This window comes from Pecten maximus, chromosome 15, assembly GCF_902652985.1.
Source record: "Pecten maximus chromosome 15, xPecMax1.1, whole genome shotgun sequence".
Lineage (NCBI taxonomy): Eukaryota > Metazoa > Mollusca > Bivalvia > Pectinida > Pectinidae > Pecten > Pecten maximus.
This window is the reverse complement of record NC_047029.1, coordinates 10679076-10695997: the sequence shown is the minus strand read 5'-3', so window position 1 is coordinate 10695997 and position 16922 is coordinate 10679076.

Below are 16922 nucleotides of genomic sequence, written 5' to 3'. Positions count from 1 at the left end.
ATGTGACCGCCACGAAGGACTAAATTAACACTTGGTCGGTAAACATGGCCAGAGCACCCGACTAACGTATTTTGCCGGACAAACAGACGTGATGCACGTGTTCATCGTACTTAGAAACCGATGAAACTGCTGTACATTCTTCTATTTATTCGTAACAGCGTTATAAACTGGTATCTGTTTTTAAGTATTGATTTTGGGTAGTCGGGTGCTCTAGGACGATTTATAGAGCAAGTGTTAATTTCTATGCTTCAATATTGGAACTCTTCAGTGTTTTAAGTATAGAAATCGAACAAACGTTAATAGACGAATGCAGTGGATCGTTATTTAATCAATTAGCTATTTACAGATGATTTCCAAAGACATAAGGTATAGTTATAGTTAGAAGTTTTCGGTTGTACATATTACAAGTTTGTAGATTCAACACTGTGCTAAAACCACCGTCGTTGCCATGACAGCCGATCCAAGCTACAATCACGAAATGCACTGACAAAGTGAAAGTTTAAATCTTATGTGCAATATGCCGTTTTTTTTTTAAATAACATTCACATCTCGTATTGATTGAGGTTGTTTCATGATACCTGATCAATTGAAATATAGGAAAACTAACAAAAACACTAAAACACAAATGAAGCCTTCGTGTCAGGCGGTGCAGACGCAAGGCAGGATCTGTAAACAATGTGACGTCATCGGAATATTCAAGTTGCAACAATGTACAACAATGTTTATTTTATATGAATACACTATAATTTAATTTTGCTTGTAACAAGCATTTTCATTGGCTCAAAACATTATGTTATCATTTCATAACATAAAAAAAAATAAAAGGAACTACTTTCAGTTATACCGGAAGTAGCGGAGTAATAGTTGTTCACGGGATTTTGTATTTATCGATGTGTTTTTAAATATCTGGAGCAAAATAAACATGTTAAACTTAATGAAAATTAAGCTTCGCTTCGCGGTTTATTCAGAGTACACCCCATTTTTTTGTGTTATTGCTCAATAACGTAAAAACAATATTACAGTTAACTCTTAAATAATGAGCAACATAATGGGACGCAAAATTAACTCACATGCGCAGTACGATAGTGTAAATGTACATACAGACACAAAGACACACAGTTCATGCTTCTCTTAGTATTTAATTGAAGATGTAAACACAGGGAAATCAGAGATTTCTAAAGCAAAATACTAATACTTAAGCTAAATCGATAACATGACAATAAAAGATAGAGAGAAAAATTACAAGGAGTGTACGACCAGGTTTTCTGGAAGAAATAGGGATACAGATGTATTTCGAAATAATATCGTGATGTGGACCATAAACTATTTCCAAGGTCCTTATTATCTCGTATTTGTCGAAACTTTGTGTTGTTAATTACCCTGTCAGTAGTTGTCTTTTGTCACGGATGTTGCGATAGTAGGAACATGTCCTACATCAACTGGGAGTGTAAATACTGTGGGTAGTAGACGCGGGATATTACTATCCAGAAATGGAAAATTGACATTCATCACGCTGATCTTACAGCATACTTGTGAACTATTGCTGCTTGTTACAATCGTCAGTATATTTATTTCTTAATTGAAGACTATTCAATGTCTCTGTTTCTTGTTCTTCAATATCATCATCACAAGAGAGGAACACAGGGTTAACATTAGTAGGCAAATATTATTTTAAAGATCCTGTGGTCACCAAATTCAACAAAGCTGTTGTCGACATGAAATTCATTCATTCTCGCAATTTTTCTTGGCATGCTAAGTGGTTCACAGCTATATCATCATTACGCAGTTTTAAGTGGGAACTGTAAAGAGGGGGAACCCCAAATTTGTTTGATAGATGAGGTGTTTTGAAGGAGATACTGTACCAGATTCATCAAAAGCTTGCTCGAGTCTAAATTCCATTAATTCCTTCAATGAAAGCAAGCTTTAATCAGGAAGAACCAATCAATGCACAATGATTTGTCTCGGCTAGGGGTACAAACAGATATAGTTTAAAAGGGGATACACCAGGGGAAAAAAGAGGAAAAGGTTCCCAGTTAAATAGACTCTTACGAATCACAGCAATTACAATTCTTACCAACTGTGTAGGGCAGTGATTGTATTCTGATGCAAGAATTTACATTATAATGGGGAAAACAATTGATGTCCTGACCGACTTATTTTTATTTTCATATAAGGTTTTGTGTAGTGAAGAACTTACTAGAATAGTAAAGACGTTGTCAGGTACTTCTGTTTGACTGTGAAGTGTATATGTTATTCATTCAAACAGTATTGCACATGTATATCATTGATCGATTGTAACTACAGAGCAACCCGCTTATTTGCATAGCCCTTTTTCCATGACAAAATATGCAAATAACCGGAGTATTCGTATAGGCGGAGTTGGGTTTTGGCCCCTCTTATACTATATGTAGATCGTCAGGTAGGTACTCAAAACGGGCGCTATATGATTGTTTACGTTATTTGCATTAAAAACATATTTAAAAAAAACATTATTTAAAATATCAGAGTAATCTAGAAATTCTTGGCCAATAATTTGATGGGTTTTTCACCTACATTACACCAAAACTTAAAGGTTATATTTTTTTTCATTTTACAAAAGCAATAATATTACAAAGAAAAATATTTCGTAGACATCCATCGAAATTGTTATGCCGTTTTAAGTCTCAAGTAGAGCCATAATCGCCCCTATTTCGAGACAGGAAACGACATTCGACTGGTCAGGGCATTTGAAGGATTTTAACAATTGGATGTAACTTGTACATTCCGTATACAATTAAGCACGTCTTCTGTTGTCCATCAAGTAGACAGACCAAGTTCACATAGTGTTACGAGTTTAAAATAGTTCGAAATGCTCAGATAAAACAGAAAATGGCGTAAGGCGGCGTATGTGACCTGTAAGCTAGCAAGGACATTACCTGATTTATAATAGCATGTAATGGAAAATGTTAGACCCCAAGACTCTCTACAATTAATAGGATTTCATGAAAAAAGTGGATTCTATATCCGGAATATAGAAAAGAATGCGAAATCGGTAATACTATTCAGATGTAACGGAACTATGACGACATATCACTCAGAGACCCCCACTAGAGCAGAAAGGGTTATGTTTGATACAAAGATTAAATCCAGTTATCCATGCTTATTAACATCAAAAAAGCATGAGCTTCACTAGTTCAAAGCAGACCCCCCAGTCCCTTAAGCGCGTCTTAATTTTTTTTAAATGATATTGGATTTTTAATCATTTTTGAATGTTTATTGTACAATTATTTAAAAGTTAATAAAACTACATTGAATTTGTATATTAGTTTTAAAATACTAATTTATTCAAGGTACAATTGTGTATCACCAGCGAACCAAATGTGAAAAAAAAATATTGATAACGTATAGATAAACGAGGGCTTCAGCTCGGGAGAGGACATTGTTACTCTTGGCACAGTCAAGTTCAGCAGTGCCAGCACATCAAGGGAGACAATCTGTAATATCAAGAGACTTTTGTCTTTATGGATTAATTTTAATGACATTACGACTAAAGAAAAGACAAAGAATTTAGACTCACACAACTAAATCAGTCAATCATCCGCTGTTTCACCAGAACGAATCCCTAACAAAGATGTGTTTCTGAGGTTTGTAGTCATTTTCTTGAGCAATTAACATATGGAATATGTTCTTCATACATACGATGATAACAAGTTATGTCTTAAAGCCACATTATCCCAAAGAAATCTACATAAATGTTTACATTTTGACCTGTTTTCAGATTTCAGACTTCATATTTACTTAATAAAATATCGCAAATCAAAAACTGAAGGAAAATGTGTATTTATGAAAGTATAGGGAAAATTCCCCAAAATAATAATTGGGTCGGACAGACCAAGTTTCTATCCAAACAAGCCCCACAATGACTTTCGAGTATCCATGTGCTCTTAACTGACAATTATCCTATATAATAGCACCATAGCATTGCCACATCATTTGAATTTAAAATGAGTGAGGAAGGGGTTGAAGTCACTAGCTAGTAACATATCGTAAGCTATTTAGTTGTATGAGGTAACGAAAACGTATTGAAGTGACTCTGACCTTTGGTGTCTGCACAGCCATGCCCATTAAAATGCTGCATTCTAAGCTTAATGCATGAAGTACAAGTTAAAATTGAAACATGGGAGACTATAGACATAGACTTGTTCAAGTTAATCATCTTTATAAGATTTTTAATTGATCCGTTCGAAGTCCCCCAACATTTTTATAGGCCAATACAATTTGTTTGTGAAGCTGTCTGTATTTCGTATGTCGGAGAGTTCTGTTGGTTTCGCCTATGACTTGTATATTAGCCGCAGTATTACCATTTTGGTCGGAATTCGGGCCTCATGAAAACAGATTGTAACACCTTTCTTTTCAGACATGACTCTAGACTCACGTACACAAGCATGGCTAACCTGTTAGCATTGATCTGAGTTGTATTAATGTTGTGAGCATTCCCCATTTGAAATCTAAGAGATCTAGAAAACTTTACTGTATTTTCAGCCAATTTTCTCAGAATGCATTAATAACTAATTAATTTGGTTAAAATTTTTAAATTAAAGTTCAGTCAAGTGTCATTATAGAAGATTAATTTCCCCTACCTCCCATTCTGACAGACCACTCCAACACCCAAACCTGACGGAGCTGAACGGCTATGTTTGACTCAATAAATATGGTTATCAATGTTTCTTTATATCAAATAAGCCTAAACTTTTCTAGTACAAGGCAGACGCAAAGTCCCATCAGCTTCTTATATTTTAAATTTTTTTTTAGTTTTTTTAGTTTTTTTTCATCTCGTTATCAATGTTTATTTATATCAAATAAGCTTAAACTTTTCTAGTACAAGGCAGACTCCAAGTCCCATCAACTTCTCATATTTTAAAAGGATATTAGTTGTTTTTTTAATATTTAAAACAAATATTTTATGGTTATTTGAAAATTCATCAAAATACATTAAATTTCAATACCAGTTTTAAAGTCCTAGTTTATTGAAGGTACTTGCATCACAAGTAAACCAAGCGTGACAAACAATGTTTATAACTTTTATGTAAACGAGGGCTTCTGCTCGGTTGATGTCACTGTTACTCTTGGCACAGTCAAGTTAAGCTGTGCCAGCACGTCAAGGGAGACAATCTGTAATATCAAGAGAACTGCTGAATGCAGGCCGCTGTGAGTTGAGAATTGTGTCTACAGAACACTACAGATTCATTTTAATTAGTTTAAAGCTAAAGAAAAGACAAATAATTTGAACTAGATTAGTGAATCATCTGTTGTTTTATGAGAACGAATCCCTTATGAAGATGTGTTTCTGAGGTTTGTAGCCATTTCTTGAGTAAGAATTTTTTGTAATAGGTTATTCATTTATACGAGAATAACGAGTAATGTTTTAAGATTTGAAAAACAAAAATATGCACTCCTACTTTAAATAGAATGACCAAGTACTACAGATAAACAAGAAATATCTTTAAAAAAGATAAACGGCATATTTTTAATGGATACGACGAATTCACCATTAGTAATAAAGACTTCCTAGCATCAGGAATCGGGAGAGTAATTAGACCGACTTTCCAGCAGTACTCTCCTTTTCATTGCTAGAAATTCCAACATATATTCAACACAGCAAACCACAACATCGTTTGTTGTTATAGGTTCATTCAGTCAAATAAAATTTGGTATTGTCAGGAGGTATTAGCGAACTGGTACCTTCGTACAGCGTTTTTGTCAGTCAATCAGCATCTGATGTTTGAATTTTCTGGAATGTGTGTTGGGAATTGTCGGTATTGACTTCTGTAACTTTTGAATTTGCTTTGATATTCAAAATGGCTGGCAGACGACATTTTGGAATACCGTATAGCGGGAAATTTTAGCGGGGCTTTAATTTGGCGATTTGGCGGTTCCGTATATAGATCGCTAAAATTTAACCTGTCAAATTTTAACACCGCCAATTAAAAAGACGCGAAAATTTCAATTTCGCAATTATTTTTTTTTTTTTTTTTTTTTTAGATTTCAGATTTCAAATTCTTTTGTTTCCTTGTGTTGCAAGACACATTAGAGAGTAGCCATATACAATTGTACAGATAGTGATAGACAATCATACCATTATATCAATCAACAATATATATATCTTTATATAGAAGAACACATTACATGATATATCATTAAATAATAGCAGAATGCAATACATTTACTTAAATGATAATCACAGTGTTTATGCACTGGTATTTTAACATTCATTACATTGACCACTATATTTTCAAGATTTTTTAAAAGAAATTCTTCATACAAATCCTCGATATGAGCCCCAGGATAAAATCTATATGAACACTGACATATTTATTAAGTATAAATAATATTCGTATACATTTATCATAAATGCATAATAAAGTAATACAGTATACAATGTTTCATTGATAATACAAGCATGATATATACTAGTACTATAGAAACGGTAAATAGTGCCACTGCCTACTTTAATTATATATATATACGATTTTACATATTTATTCATATTAGCTTTATAAGGACCACTGATTTGTAGACAGGAAGTACAGTGATATATACGTTATATCATATAATTATACATTCTCAACCATTCGACATGTCCTTTAAACTGATATACAATTTAAATGAAAGTACAGCTCTGGTGTGTTTGTATCAACCTATCTTAAAGCAAAATTATATATAATTATTTCGGCGCTTAAAACACAAAGATATATATTTTCCTAACTTATTTAATTCTTCAATATTCCGGGTATTTAACAGAATAAGGATCAACTTAAAAACACTGGGACGTCTGTAATAATATGGCTTAATGGACTTTTGCCGTAAATCAGTATAACAGTTGCACCTTAGAAGAAAATGAAATTCATCCTCAATATCATTTCTAATAGATTAGACCGACACATTACAGACAAATCTGATAGATATACAAGACTAATAGATTAGACCAACACACTTTCTGTTCCGACCGTCATTTACCTTGGATAACTCCCGGGAGTAACGAATGGTGCGTAACGTTGGTTGTTGCCTGGTAACTGTCGGCCAAAATGTCGATAGGTACGAATAGCTAGTGGACAACTACTCACGATACATGCATAGCAATACAAGTATGACATATATCGCATTATAATTATTTTTTTGTGAAAACAAAGCCATCCACGAATATCATTCAATGAACTGAGGCTAAGAATTTACCTGTAGACTCATTGTTAAACCTACCTGTTCGTATGCACATCAGATCTTATCTTTTCTCTTCTGAACAACTTTCTTCTCCCTAATGTCTCCCTTGACAATACCTCACTTTTGGTCTTCAGTTGAGCGTTCGCCCCTGTGAGGAAGGCTTTGGGTTCTGTCCCCTGGCCGAGACATACCAGAGTCATTAAAAATGGTAGTTGCTACTTCTGCTTAGCGCTCAGCATATTAGGAGTGGGACGACTGGTTCGCCCGTTGTCAGTATAATGTGACCGGGTGGGGTGTGCTGCTGGGTGTCTTCGGCAGTATGCTTCAATGAGGTAGCACTATAAATCGGCAAAAGTTCCGGCCTATCACAAGGACACTTAACACGAACACACCGCAGCCTCCCAAAACACACATACGCACTCACCATACGTATGCATGTCGCACGCACGGGAAGCCGTCCTTAAATGACATCAGCTGTTAATAGGAAGTTAAACAAAATAAACCAAACCAAACCAAGTATACACATCATAAGTAGATAACAACGGCGATATCATACGGTTGATTAAATTCTCTTTATCTGTTTCTTGTAAACATACTCATGTAAACACTAATTTAGCAAATCTACAAGTGTGTGTTCGTCTGACCATTTTTGGTAATAGTTTCCGGTTTCGAGACAGAGGATCGATAATACACAACACACTTAAATGACATGGATATAATGTATGGACATAACATAATTATATATATATACCGGTAGGTAATACATATGCTCAACGCCAAATTAAAACCCTAGATTTAAGGGAAATCGCTAAATTTTAACCCGCTAAAATTGAACTTTTAGTTTTTATGATCAAATCGCTATGACCGTTAAAATTTCCCGCTATACAGGTATCTGACATTGGAAATAAGACTTTGAAAACCTTCCACCTGACTTGATATTTAACATTGAACACATTTTCATTCTTTAATTTGGTATGAAAAATGGATAAAATGAAATTCGTTACCTTCATTAACTCATTGAAAATGGAGGTCTTCATATGACGCACTGTACTAATTTTATAAAAGCTTTGAATATAACTTATAAAACACTTCTTCGAGAAGATACAGGTAGCTTCATTGAAAGAACTTTTATTGATGACATAGAAAAGTATGGTGGTCTTGAAACTCATATTTTACACTGTGAAATCAGGCCTTATGACTATCTGATTAGGTTTAGTTTAGTTTAGTTTATTTCCGAATGTAGCACAACATATAGGAATTACATAATACATAAACGTACATTACAATTCATTTGAACAAGATGGCGGAGAACACAACCGATATAATTATAATTCATACCATTACACACATGTATATAACACACTCTCTTAAGCAAGCAAAATAACGAAACTTGACAAATACTATCTAACGCAAAATTCAGTTATTGAGTAGAGATATTCTTTTGGACGAAGCATGCATTAGATATTTACTGAAATTTCTTAAAGTTTTAACATTTTTACTTGCATATAGGTTAAGCCCAATTTTAAAAGATTTACTGCTACCTTTAGCAGATTCATGTGAGGGGCCTGAAATGACATAATGCTTCTTAAAATAACCCATGTGGTATAAAAATTATTTAACAGTTCATAATAGCCCCAAATTATAGACATCAATTATGTCTGTAGTGTGTCTGAATAAAGAAAAGTGATTGAAAGTTGATTGATAGATAACAATGGTACAATCCTAACGTTCCATAGATTTAAATAGAAATACCCACTAGATAACCTCTTATTAGACTACTACTCCTGGTTCACTCGGCTAATCTCGGCTAAGTCCGGCTAATTCCGGCACATTTCATCAATTAATTTAGGTTACGAATCTGCCAAGATGTAATGAGTTCTACAGTTTAACCGTTTTAGTATCATTCCGGGGTTATGAATCTGAAACATAAGAAAAGTGGAACGAACCAATAATCCAGGAGAAGAAACTTTCTAGTTATTTTTAGCAGTGATGAAAATAGAAATATACATATACTTACAAAATAACCAACCTTCTTCCAAGCACACGCTAAATAATCCTGGATTTTTGTCGTCTACAACGTATATTAACATCACGAATCTGGTTGTTGCTGATTAATGCGGAATTTTCTACGTCAGCCTGCTTCAACAGAGCATAATACTAGAAATATTGAGAATTTCACTCAATTGAGTTCGGAAGAGCAGACGAGTATTGATAGAGCGTTATCCTGGACATACGACTTACCGAGACTCCAACGTGCAGCCTCGTCACCACTACGATCTACCAAGACTCCAACGTCCAGCCTCGTCACCACTACGATCTACCGAGACTCCAACGTCCAGCCTCGTCACCACTACGACCTACCGAGATTCCAACGTCCAGCCTCGTCACCACTACGACCTACCGAGACTCCAACGTCCAGCCTCCTCAGCACTACGACCTACCGAGACTTCAACGTCCAGCCTCGTCACCACTACGACCTACCGAGACTCCAACGTCCAGCCTCGTCACCACTACGACCTACCGAGACTCCAACGTCCAGCCTCGTCACCACTACGACCTACCGAGACTCCAACGTCCAGCCTCGTCACCACTACGATCTACCGAGACTCCAACGTCCAGCCTCGTCACCACTACGATCTACCGAGACTCCAACGTCCAGCCTCGTCACCACTACGATCTACCGAGACTCCAACGTCCAGCCTCGTCACCACTACGACCTACCGAGATTCCAACGTCCAGCCTCGTCACCACTACGACCTACCGAGACTCCAACGTCCAGCCTCGTCAGCACTACGACCTACCGAGACTCCAACGTCCAGCCTCGTCACCACTACAACATACCGAGACTCCAACGTCCAGCCTCGTCACCACTACGACATACCGAGACTCCAACGTCCAGCCTCGTCACCACTTGTTACTCGTTACTACAGAGTGAAGCTACAAGCACGATGCTCACACAATATTAACTTAGAATATGCAACCATGATCATTTTCAATTATGCATGTACCATCCAATTTCAATAAAGAAACAATTTATTACTAAAACATTACAAATAAAATGTATAAGAAAACATCCCTTGGATTTACTACCTTTTCGAAAAATGATACATTATTTTAAAAAAATCAATTGCATGAACTGTATATTGATTCAGTAAACTGCGCCCTAAAACAATAAACAATTGTACAATATATATTCTCTCGACTGCGATAGTAGGATATTTCATTGATTCATCCATCTGTCATTTAATTTCTTTCTGAGATGTTTCAGTCTTAAGTGAAGTCGTATATATGCTAGATGACTGTTGTGTAGTACCGACTCTTTTTACCTTATGTATCCTATAACCGACTCTTCCATTGTTTCAATATCTCTTTATATTTCTAAAGCTGTGTCCTTTTCCCCATTATACACAGCTGTCACCTGAACCCTATTGTAGCCGTGAGAGCGTAGGGACACATTCAATACTATAGGCGACATAAGGAAATCTATAACAGCTATATAACGAGGTGGGCCAGAGGAAGATTTTGGGGAAAAACAGAGGATAAGAAGCGGTCACTCAGACCCTTAGGGTTATTGAAGGGTTGAATAACCCTTAAAAGATATATGACGGTTACTGACACCCTAAGGGTTACTGTACGGTTTGTGAAATCTTAGAGGATATTTGGCAGTTAATGAAAACCTAGGGGTAATTGAAGGGTTATGAAACCCTAGTATTTATTGAAAAACTAAGGAATCTTACAGAATATTGAAGAGTTGAAAAAACCTTAGGGGTATATGAGGGTTGATACAACCTTATATATATAGGAGGGTCGATACAACCTTATAGATATAGGAGGGTCGACACAACCTTATAGATATAGGAGGGTCGATACAACCTTATAGATATAGGAGGGTCGACACAACTTTATATATATAGGAGGGTAGATACAACCTTATAGATATAGGAGGGTCGACACAACCTTATAGGTATAGGAGGGTCGATACAACCTTATAGATATAGGAGGGTCGATACAACCTTATAGATATAGGAGGGTCGATACAACCTTATAGATATAGGAGGGTCGACACAACCTTATAGGTATAGGAGGGTCGACACAACCTTATAGGTATAAGAGGGTCGACACAACCTTATAGATATAGGAGGGAACATACAACCTTATAGATATAGGAGGGTCGACACAACCTTATAGATATAGGAGGGTCGACACAACCTTATAGATATAGGAGGTTACATACAACCTTATAGATATAGGAGGGTCGACACAACCTTATAGATATAGGAGGTTACATACAACCTTATAGATATAGGAGGGTCGACACAACCTTATAGATATAGGAGGGTCGACACAACCTTATAGATAGAGGAGGGTCGACACAACCTGATAGATATAGGAGGGTCGACACAACCTTATAGATATAGGAGGGTCGATACAACCTTATATATATAGGAGGGTCAAAACAACCTTATAGATATAGGAGGGTCGACACAACCTTATAGATATAGGAGGGTCGACCCAACCTTATAGATATAGGAGGGTCGATACAACCTTAAAGGTATAGGAGGGTCGACACAACCTTATGTAGGAGGGTCGACACAACCTTATAGATATAGGAGGGTCGACACAACCTTATAGATATAGGAGGGTCGACACAACCTTATGTATGAGGGTCGACACAACCTTATAGATATAGGAGGGTCGACACAACCTTATGTAGGAGGGTCGACACAACCTTATAGATATAGGAGGGTCGACACAACCTTATAGATATAGGAGGGTCGATACAACCTTATAGATATAGGAGGGTCGACACAACCTTATATATATAGGAGGGTAGACACAACCTTATAGATATAGGAGGGTCGACACAACCTTATAGATATAGGAGGGTCGACACAGCCTTATAGATATAGGAGGGTCGACACAACCTTATATATATAGGAGGGTAGACACAACCTTATATATATAGGAGGGTCGACACAACCTTATAGATATAGGAGGGTCGATACAACCTTATAGATATAGGAGGGTCGATACAACCTTATAGATATAGGAGGGTCGATACAACCTTATATATATAGGAGGGTAGACACAACCTTATAGATATAGGAGGGTCGACACAACCTGATAGATATAGGAGGGTCGACACAACCTTATAGATATAGGAGGGTCGACACAACCTTATAGATATAGGAGGGTCGATACAACCTTATAGATATAGGAGGGTCGACACAACCTTATAGATATAGGAGGGTCGATACAACCTTATAGATATAGGAGGGTCGACACAACCTTATAGGTATAGGAGGGTCGACACAACCTTATAGATATAGGAGGGTCGACACAACCTTATAGATATAGGAGGGTCGATACAACCTTATAGATATAGGAGGGTCGACACAACCTTATAGATATAGGGTGGTCGATACAACCTTATAGATATAGGAGGGTAGATACAACCTTATAGATATAGGAGGGTCGATACAACCTGATAGATATAGGAGGGTCGACACAACCTTATAGATATAGGAGGGTCGACACAACCTTATAGATATAGGAGGGTAGACACAACCTTATAGATATAGGAGGGTCGATACAACCTTATAGATATAGGAGGGTCGACACAACCTTATAGATATAGGAGGGTCGACACAACCTTATGGATATAGGGCGGGTCGATACAACCTTATAGATATAGGGCGGTCGATACAACCTGATAGATATAGGAGGGTCGATACAACCTTATATATATAGGAGGGTCGACACAACCTTATAGATATAGGAGGGTCGATACAACCTTATAGATATCGGAGGGTCGACACAACCTTATAGATATAGGAGGGTCGACACAACCTTATAGATATAGTAGGGTCGATACAACCTTATAGATATAGGAGGGTCGACACAACATTATAGATATAGGAGGGTCGACACAACCTTATAGATATAGGAGGGTCGACACAACCTTATAGATATAGGAGGGTCGACACAACCTTATAGATATAGGAGGGTAGATACAACCTTATAGATATAGGAGGGTCGACACAACCTTATAGATATAGGAGGGTCGATACAACCTTATGGATATAGGAGGGTAGACACAACCTTATATGCATAGGATGGTCGACACAACCTGATAGATATAGGAGGGTCGACACAACCTTATAGATATAGAAGGGTCGATATAACCTTATAGATATTGGGGGGGGGGGGGGTAGATACAACCTTATAGATATAGGAGGGTCGACACAACCTTATAGATATAGGAGGGTCGACACAACCTTATAGATATAGGAGGGTCGACACAACCTTATAGATATAGGAGGGTAGATACAACCTTATAGATATAGGAGGGTCGACACAACCTTATAGATATAGGAGGGTCGATACAACCTTATGGATATAGGAGGGTAGACACAACCTTATATGCATAGGAGGGTCGACACAACCTGATAGATATAGGAGGGTCGACACAACCTTATAGATATAGGAGGGTCGACACAACCTTATAGATATAGAAGGGTCGATATAACCTTATAGATATAGGAGGGTCGATACAACCTTATAGATATAGGAGGGTCGATACAACCTTATAGATATAGAAGGGTCGACACAACCTTATAGGTATAGGAGGGTCGACACAACCTTATAGGTATAGGAGGGTCGACACAACCTTATAGATATAGGAGGGTCGACACAACCTTAGGGGTATAGGGGGTTGATACAACCTGATAGATATAGGAGGGTCGACACAACCTTATAGATATAGGAGGGTCGATACAACCTTATAGATATAGGAGGGTAGACACAACCTTATAGATATAGGAGGGTCGATACAACCTTATATATATAGGAGGGTCAAAACAACCTTATAGATATAGGAGGGTCGACACAACCTTATAGATATAGGAGGGTCGACCCAACCTTATAGATATAGGAGGGTCGATACAACCTTAAAGGTATAGGAGGGTCGACACAACCTTATGTAGGAGGGTCGACACAACCTTATAGATATAGGAGGGTCGACACAACCTTATAGATATAGGAGGGTCGACACAACCTTATGTATGAGGGTCGACACAACCTTATAGATATAGGAGGGTCGACACAACCTTATGTAGGAGGGTCGACACAACCTTATAGATATAGGAGGGTCGACACAACCTTATAGATATAGGAGGGTCGACACAACCTGATAGATATAGGAGGGTCGACACAACCTTATAGATATAGGAGGGTCGATACAACCTCATAGATATAGGAGGGTCGATACAACCTGATAGATATAGGGGGGTCGATACAACCTAATAGATATAGGAGGGTCGACACAACCTTATAGATATAGGAGGGTCGACACAATCTTATAGATATAGGAGGGTCGACACAACCTTATAGATATAGGAGGGTCGATACAACCTTATAGATATAGGAGGGTCGATATAACCTTATAGATATAGGAGGGCCGACACAACCTTATAGATATAGGGGGTCGACACAACCTTATAGATATAGGAGGGTCGATACAACCTGATAGATATAGGAGGGTCGATACAACCTTATAGATATAGGAGGGTAGACACAACCTTATAGATATAGGAGGGTAGACACAACCTTATAGATATAGGAGGGTCGATACAACCTTATAGATATAGGAGGGTCGACACGACCTTATAGATATAGGAGGGTCGATACAACCTTATAGATATAGGAGGGTCGATACAACCTTATAGATATAGGAGGGTCGACACAACCTTATAGATATAGGAGGGTCGACACAACCTTATAGATATAGGAGGGTCGATACAACCTTATAGATATAGGAGGGTCGATACAACCTGATAGATATAGGAGGGTCGATACAACCTGATAGATATAGGAGGGTAGATACAACCTTATGTAGGAGGGTCGACACAACCTGATATATATAGGAGGGTCGACACAACCTTATAGATATAGGAGGGTCGACACAACCTTATAGATATAGGAGGGTCGACACAACCTTATAGATATAGGAGGGTCGATACAACCTTATAGATATAGGAGGGTCGACACAACCTTATAGATATAGGAGGGTAGACACAACCTTATAGATATAGGAGGGTAGATACAACCTTATAGATATAGGAGGGTCGACACGACCTTATAGATATAGGGGGTCGACACAACCTTATATATATAGGGGGTCGACACAACCTTATAGATATAGGAGGGTAGATACAACCTTATAGATATAGGAGGGTCGACACGACCTTATAGATATAGGAGGGTCGACACAACCTTATAGATATAGGAGGGTCGACACAACCTTATAGATATAGGGGGTCGACACAACCTTATATATATAGGAGGGTCGACACAACCTTATAGATATAGGAGGGTAGATACAACCTTATAGATATAGGAGGGTAGACACAACCTTATAGATATAGGAGGGTAGACACAACCTTATAGATATAGGAGGGTCGATACAACCTTATAGATATAGGAGGGTCGACACAACCTTATAGATATTGGGGGGGGGGTGTGTAGATACAACCTTATAGATATAGGAGGGTCGACACAACCTTATAGATATTGGGGGGGGGGGGGGGTGTAGATACAACCTTATAGATATAGGAGGGTCGACACAACCTTATAGATATAGGAGGGTCGACACAACCTTAGGGGTATAGGGGGTTGATACAACCTGATAGATATAGGAGGGTCGACACAACCTTATAGATATAGGAGGGTCGACACAACCTTAGGGGTATAGGGGGTTGATACAACCTGATAGATATAGGAGGGTTGACACAACCTTATAGATATAGGAGGGTCGACACAACCTTACACATATAGGAGGGTCGACACAACCTTATAGATATAGGAGGGTCGACACAACCTTATAGATATAGGAGGGTCGATACAACCTTATAGATATAGGAGGGTCGACACAACCTTATAGGTATAGGAGGGTAGACACAACCTTATAGATATAGGAGGGTCGATACAACCTTATAGATATAGGAGGGTCGACACAACCTTATAGATATAGGAGGGTAGATACAACCTTATAGATATAGGAGGGTAGACACAACCTTATATATATAGGAGGGTCGACACAACCTTATAGATATAGGAGGGTCGATACAACCTAATAGATATAGGAGGGTCGATACAACCTGATAGATATTGGAGGGTCAACACAACCTTATAGATATAGGAGGGTAGATACAACCTTGTATATATAGGGGGGTCGACACAACCTTATAGATATAGGAGGGTCGATACAACCTTATAGATATAGGAGGGTCGACACAACCTGATAGATATAGGAGGGTAGATACAACCTTAGGGGTATAGGGGGTTGATACAACCTGATAGATATAGGAGGGTAGATACAACCTTATATATATAGGAGGGTCGACACAACCTTATAGATATAGGAAGGTCGACACAACCTTATAGATATAGGAGGGTCGACACAACCTTATAGATATAGGAGGGTCGACACAACCTGATAGATATAGGAGGGTCGATACAACCTTATATATATAGGAGGGTCGACACAACCTTATATATATAGAAGGGTCGACACAACCTTATATATATAGGAGGGTCGATACAACCTTATAGATATAGGAGGGTCGACACAACCTGATAGATATAGGAGGGTCGATACAACCTTATATATATAGGAGGGTCGACACAACTTTATATATATAGGAGGGTCGACACAACCTTATATA